Raw genomic sequence first — 8,022 nt, forward strand, 5'->3', positions numbered from 1 at the left:
TTATGCTGTGTGTTCTTCTGTGTCCACTTGCGTTTTTGTTAGGTGGCACCGGAATCTGTGTCTCTTTTTCTTGTGCCATCTTGTTGTGTCAGCTCTCCATGTGTGTGGCACCACTCCTGGGTGGGCTGTGCTTTTCGTGCAGGGCGGCTCTCCTTGCAGGGTGCACGCCTTGCATGTGGGGCACCTCTATGCGGGGCCACCCCTGCAAGGCATGGCACTCCTTGCATCTGGCAGCACTGCACGTGGGCCAGCTCCACACGGGCCAGGAGGCCTTGGGTTCAGACCCTGGACCTCCTATATGGCAGGCAAATGCTCTATCAGTTGAGCCACATCTGCTTCCCCATTTAGTTTCTTCTAATGTTCTAATCTCTTTCCCACTATAGTGCCTTTACCTGTGCTTGCTTTTCCATTTATCTGAGATTTTCTATTCCTTTCTCCTCATTTGGCCAATTGTCACTTATCCTGCATGCCTTCAAATTAAATGTGACTTTCTCAGAAAAAATGTTTCTGTACTGAAGACATTATATAGTTTTATCTTATAGCACTTATTACAAATTGAAATTAAATGAATTTAATGTCTTCCTGGGTGAACTGTAAGCTTCCTGGTAGAGGAGAAGGGTTATGTTTGCCTTATTGTTTTTTTCTCGCACCTAAGTAATGCTGAATAACTAAATGAATGAACGAACTCATGAATGAATGAACGAGATTTAACTTGCACATGCTGCTGTTTTCTTTCAAATTTCTTGAAGGCAGAGGCTGTATTTTTACTCATTTATTACAGGCTCTAAACTGTCTAGCACAGAGTTTTGCAAATAGTGAGTCTCAATAAAGATTTGCTAGTTAAGTAATTGATCTGCCAAGCTCAGATGAATTGATTAAGGTATGGAAAAATAAGGAAAAGATTGGGCTGAAATATATTGGATTATTCTGATGAAAAAGTAGAATCTGGTGTCTCAAAATACAGCGATAAACTGGTCCAGTGATTAAGAAATGAGTAGATTATGACCTATACTGCGCCTCTATTTTCAACCTGATTGCTTAACTGGTGGCTTTTTCTCTCCAGAAGTGTTTGGTTAGTATGAAGTTTTTTGACCTGGGTTAGTAATAACTGCTAACTGTATTTACTCTTTTATTCCTGAGAGTAATTGGTATGTTTTCATGAACTTGTTGATATGTCAAGGGCCACCTCTAGAAGGTAGCAGATTAAACATATTGCAATGATGAAAACAAGGTATCTCAGGTTTTAAGTTTTAATTTGTTGTTTGTGGATGGGCATTAATTTTCCTGGCTACAGAACATATTTGTTATCTACACAGTTATTCATTTTTAATTCTCTCCACTGGAAGAAGGCAGGACAGAATCCTGAGCTTCTTGTTCAGAGAGACACAAATCAATCCTTCTAAGTCTATTGATTCTCACTTATATTAGTCAAAAACCTCATATTTTCTTCCTTCCTACAGTAAAAAAATTCTCTATGCTAGGAAGAAAGATAGGTAAAGATAAAAATAATGGAAATAGACTTTGCTACATCCTCCTCCATCTCTTCCTCTTCACCACACACACCCTTTAAAGTCCATCCTGGAATCCCTGTATCATTTAGCATATTGTACTTTTCCAAGCCTTTTCAGTTATGTTGATCTCACATGCTTCTCTTCCAGTCATTGCTCAATTTGTCTATGAGGACTCCAAGGCTCAAAGAGGTGAAATGACTTAGCTAAGGATATATGGCCAGATAATGAGTAAGAGTGGATGTCAGGACTTCTCTCTCTAGTTGTAAGGAACAAAAACTCAATTTGAATTAGTTATTAGCTTGGGAGAAAAGGAATATATTGCAGGGGGCTTGCAGTTGTTCACAGAATGTAAGAAAGAAGTACAGAAGCCAAGTTAACTCTGAGGACTTCAGTAACTGGGACCAGAGAACGGAAGCCTGCAAGAATTTCTTGTGGTCCTTTTCACCTCTCCTTCTTTTGGGGGTATTGGCATCATTGGGTTGAGCCTCCCCATGTAGCAGGGAAAATGGTTGTCAGTGTGCTTCTACAGTGTGCAGTGCAGAATTTTGCTCCATTCAGGGGTCATATATTTTACTGTAGACATTAAAGATTTGCATATTTATTATGGCAGTTTTCCAGCAGATGGCACTCAAGTATCTTTTCTAACAAAAATCAGTAAAATGATTTGAGGAAGGGAGCACATTTGTCTATTTTGCACAAAGATACCTTAGGGAATGGTGGGGATCCTGTCTGCCAGCAGATCTATGGTTATGTTCCTACTGATTACAACCAAAGTGGAAAGGGACACTTTCTATACTCACACTCCAGCAAAAATCCTAGACAATGACTTTGATGGATCTGGAATCTTGGACCAACTATTTTCACTAGGGATGAGGTTCCATGAGTGACCCTTCAAACATCACTACCCTCCCTGTGGCCTTTTAGTATATATATACATTCACACACATCCCTCTTTCCAAATAAAATTCCAAGAGTATTTCTGTCTACATAATGCAATGGACCCATATGTAATTGCAGTGTACTTCCCACTCCTCCAAGAGAGGTTTTCCAGAGTCTTACCCAGCTACTGCATCTGGGGTCTTTGGGTGATATGTGTTCCTATCATTCAGGTTTGAATATCACTTTTCAAGATTCTGAAACCTTTGGGCACTGGAACTAATTTGACCATTTCCAACCCATCCAATATACACTGACATGGGGCAAACAGGATAGCCACAGCAAAATTTCCTGTTAGGAAAAGGGGACAAAGGGTAAGCAACATTTGGGCGGCAGCTCCAAGGAATATACCATTGTCCATTCAATAGGACTAGTAGGGCACATGCATTTTTGATACTCTATCATGGTTACCATTAGGTGTCTTGACATTCTGTCCCCAGGAAGCTTTGCCTTGACCATTGTCTTTCATGGCTGCCATAGATGGGGTGCAGCCCAAAAGAGACTGTTCTTTTCTAGAAGTACACTTGCTATCATTGTGGTCAGAGGGACCCAGGGATGGTCTTAGAGACTGAACAATTACAGGCATCCAATTTAGGAGTTTCTCCAGTAAAACACCTCTGTTACAGAGCTATAACTCTATAATGTTGAGTTCATTTTGAAGGGCTCTGTTCACTTTCAACCAACCAGAAATCTTGTTAGGTCGTAGTATTAGGCTCTGGATCCTACCTTTGAAGTTTCTGTCTTCTAGAAACATAGCCCACAGGACTTGACTTTGCCCTTTCTTCTACAGCCTCTGTTTAATAACGTCTCCCTAGGCCCCTGCCTCAGGGCAACTAATAGGCTGAGTTGATAAAACAGAGCTCAATTGCTCTTTGTCCCCTGGCTGTGTCCAAATTATTTTCAATTTATGATGGGAAAAACTACCACCCTTGCTTAGGGAACAGTGCACAGCAGAAGAGTCATTTGGAAGATGTCTGGGGTCCCTCTCCTTGTCAATGAAGTAACTTCACTGTGGGGCAGAGGATTCATCTCTGACAGTTTTGCACGGAGCACGGCTGTGTGCCCCTCAGCAACTCTGGTTCCCTAGCGGTAGGCAGAAAGGGCCTCTGTTTCAACACTATCTCTCTCCCTTATTATTTCCCAACCACTTTAACAAGGGCCAATTTAGAAGAGGTTTATTTTTCTCCTGAAAGAGTTTACTGAAGACTCTCAGAATATTCTACCAAGCCACCAAAATGTTATCATGGTCTGTTTCCCCAGACACAACGCATAATAGTTAATGTCTGCTTTATTTCCATATAAGGATTGCTGTCTTTCCAACTGGGAATGGATTTGATCCTCACTGCTTCCACAGCAAATTGACTAATCCTGTTCTACTTTTAAGGTTCTCTCATGTATATCACCCCACTTCCAGATACTAATTTCTGTATTACTCAGTAATCTTTGTATAGTGAGAGAAATTCAACTGGAAATAGCTTTAGTATAAAGGGGGAGAGAGGAACTTTTGGAAGGATTGTGGTGTAGTTCACACAGGAACTACAGGGACAGGCAGCTCTGGAAATTTCTACGACTGGAACTGAGGAATTGACTCTCTCTCTCTGAATCTATCTCCTGTTCCAGATTCTCTCTATACATTAGGGTCATTTACTCAGACTCCTGCAAAAGCTATAGGAAGCTCTGGATCATATCTTTACAGCTCACAAGCAAAAGAGAAAGATTCTTCTCTTTCTGTTTCGGGAGAAAAATACTGCAGAAAGGCTCTGATTGGCTCAGCTTGGGCCACATTCCTGTGCTTGGACTAAAAACTGAGGGTGAGGGCCGGGATCCTGTAACTGGCTCAGCTGTGCCAACCCAGGGGCCTCAAGGTGGGGTGGGGTGCTGGGCAGGCAGATGTGTGCCGCCACACCAGCCACCAGGTTCTCAACGCAGAGCTCTGCCACTTCACTTTGCTGCTTTTTGACATCACTTAATTAACACTACAATCTGATATTGGGAATTGTGATATTCTCTCTGTATTATAGCGCTAGTTACTGAACTCTTCATCAGAACCTTGTTTGTTTTATGGGTGGCCAAAAATAAATGCCCTAATGCTTTTGAAACCAGCCTGAGAAACTGCTGATTTCCTTTTTTTGTAATAATAAAGTTTATTTATATAACTTGCTGCAAAAAGCTTTAGTTTTTATACTTGGTTCAGGGCTTTTTGGGGCCAAAGATGGCAGTTAGAAAGATGCCTCCTGGTTGGAGGGGCTCAGGCAGATGCCGGGGCGCGGCGTGTGTGTGTGATAGAGGGGGTTCACCCCCCGGGCCTCTGGGCTTGGCAGGCTCCTCGTCCTGCTCGAGGGTGAGCCTTTCCAAGAGATACTCCCCAGCCCCGCCTGCGGAGGTTGGTCAGGAGGTCGCCTTATCTTCTTGATCAGTTTTGCCTCCTCATCTAGGAAATGGTTCTCCAGGAAGTTACAGAGATGGGGGGGTCTGTGTTGGCAGATCCAGGACATGCAGATCCAAAAGGGCCTGGTTCAGGCTCTTCTCCAGGACCAGGGCAGCTTCCATGGCATCCAGGGTTTTGCCCCAATCATCCTGGGACAGCATGTCCTGGAAGAGGGCACTGCCATGCTGGTGTTGCATCTTTTTTTATTTTATTTAAGATTTATTTTTTATTTCTCTCCCCTTCCCCCCCCAACCCCCCTAGCTCCTCCAGATGCCCGCCCCCCCCGCTGCCACCATTGTCTGTTCTCTGTGTCCATTTGCTGTGCATTCTTTTTTGTCCGCCTCTGTTGTTGTCAACGGCACGGGAATCTGTGTTCCTTTATGTTGCGTCATCTTATGTCAGCTCTCCATGTGTGCGGCACCATTCCTGGGCAGGCTGAACTTTCTTTCATGCTGGGTGGCTCTCCTTATGGGTACACTCCTTGCACATGGGGCTCCCCTATACAGGGGACACCGCTGCGTGGCACGGCACTCCTTGCGCGCATCAGCACTGCACATGGGCCAGTTCCACACGGGTCAAGGAGGCCGGGATTTGAACCGCGGACCTCCCATGTGGTAGACGGATGCCCTAACCACTGGGCCAAGTCGCTTCCCTGGTGTTGCATCTTCAAGAGACGCTAGGCACCCTAACCCTTTTCCTTTGCCAACTTGCAGAAGAAGTGGTCCTGGCCCTCCAGGGCTGCATCATCGCAGTGGAAATAGTAGCCCAGAGAGAGCCAGGTGTAGGAGGCCTGCAGCTGCAGGTTGAGCAGGTGGTTAACGGAGGCTCCACTGCACCGAATAATTCTGACGAATCTGGGAGGCAATCGTTGGTTGACGATGAGGAGCTAACCACAAAAAAATGGTGTGAGCTGGTCCTAGAAGCAGGGGATGGTGGAAAAGTTGGTCCTGGAGGTTGTAACTGGAGAAGCGGTTGGAAGGTGGTGGATGCTGAAGAGGTGTGGGGAATAGTCCCCTGGTCTGTTCCATTCAAACACTGTTGAAGCAAAAGACAGATCTATGGGGCTGCTGGATATGCTGTTTATTTTTAGAGAAGTTTTTTTTTAGAGAAGTGAAGTTTATTTTTAGAGATTTTAGATTTACAGAAAAAAATTACACCAAAGTATAAGGAATTCTCATAAACCGCTGCCCCTGCACATAATTTCCCTTATTATTCACATCTTAACGTTAGAGCGGTACATTTGTTATAATTGTTTCTTTTACTGGTAAAGATAAAAACCACACTCCATTATGCTCTGAGACAACCAACTTTTCTTTAAAGACACTGTGAATTTGTATTACTGATCCCTTCCCTCCAGCTTTGGAAAAACAGTCACGTTCTGCCCAAATTATGCTTTTGATGAATGTGATCCCTGGATATTCAGCTGGGACAGTGATCTACAGAGACAGCAACTGAAATGGCCAATCACGGGAGCCCCTAAATCACACTCGAGTGCAGGTGTGTGATTAACAGCAGGTGCTGAGAATGTCAGAGCCAGCAAATTGGTGTCTTCCCTTCCCTTCACCTTAGCGATGCTGTAGGTTTCCCCGGAACTGAAATTCTGCAGAAAGGTAAGCTCTGTCACAAATAGCTGCTCACTGGATACTTAGACTAGGCTGCTCTGCAGTGGGAGTTACTTTCTAAAAGTGTATTTCCTTTCTTTCAAGCTTGACTGAACGCTTTGGGGCCAGGGATGAGAGTTTCTACTTGGTTATGTGCCCACTCTTCCTAGAATAGTTTTGTGTACTAGAGAATGTTTAGCCAGGGTTGGTGGAGTGTTATTACAAAGGCATCTAAAGAGGTGGCATGTTGGCACCACTAACTTTGAATAATGAAAGTCTGACTTTAAGAAGTGTACAGAAAGGTCTCCCCCTGAATTGGGCAAACGAAGCTCCAGGGCTTAGGGCATAAGCTTTGGTCTAGGAACCAGAGGATACCTGGGCTTTCATTCTATTTCTGACCTTGACTTATTTTTTGAGCAAGTCTGGAATATTTATTAATTTAACGAACACTGGTTGAGTGGCTCTTATATGCTAGGTCCTAGGAGAGATAGTGGGTCTCGTGGACAAAATTCCTTCCCTCATGGAGAATTAATTCTAGTGGAGGAATATAGAATATAATCAAGATAAGCAAGATAATTGTGGATGATCAAGTGTCCCATGAAGGGAGAGGGATGTGATAGAGAATAACTGAGGAATCCTTTTAGGAGAGGGAGGAAAGAAGTAAGATAGCCTGGGAGTTAGGAATGCAGGTTCTGGAGTAAGGCATATCTGAGTTTGAACTACCACCTCTTCCATTCACCACCTGTGTGTCCTAAAGAGAGTTACCCAACCTCTCTGAGCCTCAGTTTTCTCGTCTGGACCTACCTAATAAGGATGTTTTAAAGATTAAATTAAAAATATATGTAAAATACATAGTACGTACTTACTAAAATGTATTCTGGCCATTGCCCTTTGGGACAAGATGATGTTGAATGTCCCTTCTAGGTCTAAATTTCTATGATTTTGTGGTCCAATTTTCTTTATTTCTTGAAAAAAGAAAAAGGAACTTTTCTGATTACTTTGCAGGTTCCAACGGCTTTCAGTGAAATAGAAGATAGGTAATTGTCATTTCTAGTTAACATTGCAATCTTCTGAGCTGAGTGTCTTTAAGCAGGAAGAAGCAGCCATAAATCTTGCAAAGTTCAAAATCCATTATCTAGGGATATGGCTAATGTCTCCCATCTTGATGTGTAATTATCTTTTTAAGAATGGAGCTGGCTAAAGAAAACCTTGACTGATTTTAAAGAATTCCAAACCAAGCATTAAATCAATACTTTTGTTAATTTAATTTATCGCATATGGTCCCAGGTGTGGGTGCGACAAACCGAAGGATTTATGGGATGAAGAGAGTCAGAGTTTCCATTTCTCTATATTTACCTGTGAGCAGATTGGAATACATAATTTCTTACACCAGGCAGCTTAGAGGCCCTGAAGCACACGTTAACCCATAGGAGGCAGGGCTAAAACATCTAATGCCAATGCAGGAGAACACTGCAGAACTCTAGACCAAGAGGCAGTTACCATGTGTTCTAATTTTCATCCTGCCAGTTTCTTGCATGAACCTGTG

General features: G+C 43.2%; 1 pseudogene; it reads right to left on the bottom strand.

The window, feature by feature from the left end:
• Positions 1-4,637: 4,637 nt before the first annotated feature.
• Positions 4,638-5,903, bottom strand: LOC139439082 (ferritin light chain pseudogene; annotated as a pseudogene).
• Positions 5,904-8,022: the final 2,119 nt, after the last annotated feature.

Source organism: Dasypus novemcinctus, chromosome 6 (genome assembly GCF_030445035.2).
Source record: "Dasypus novemcinctus isolate mDasNov1 chromosome 6, mDasNov1.1.hap2, whole genome shotgun sequence".
NCBI classification, from domain to species: Eukaryota; Metazoa; Chordata; class Mammalia; order Cingulata; family Dasypodidae; genus Dasypus; species Dasypus novemcinctus.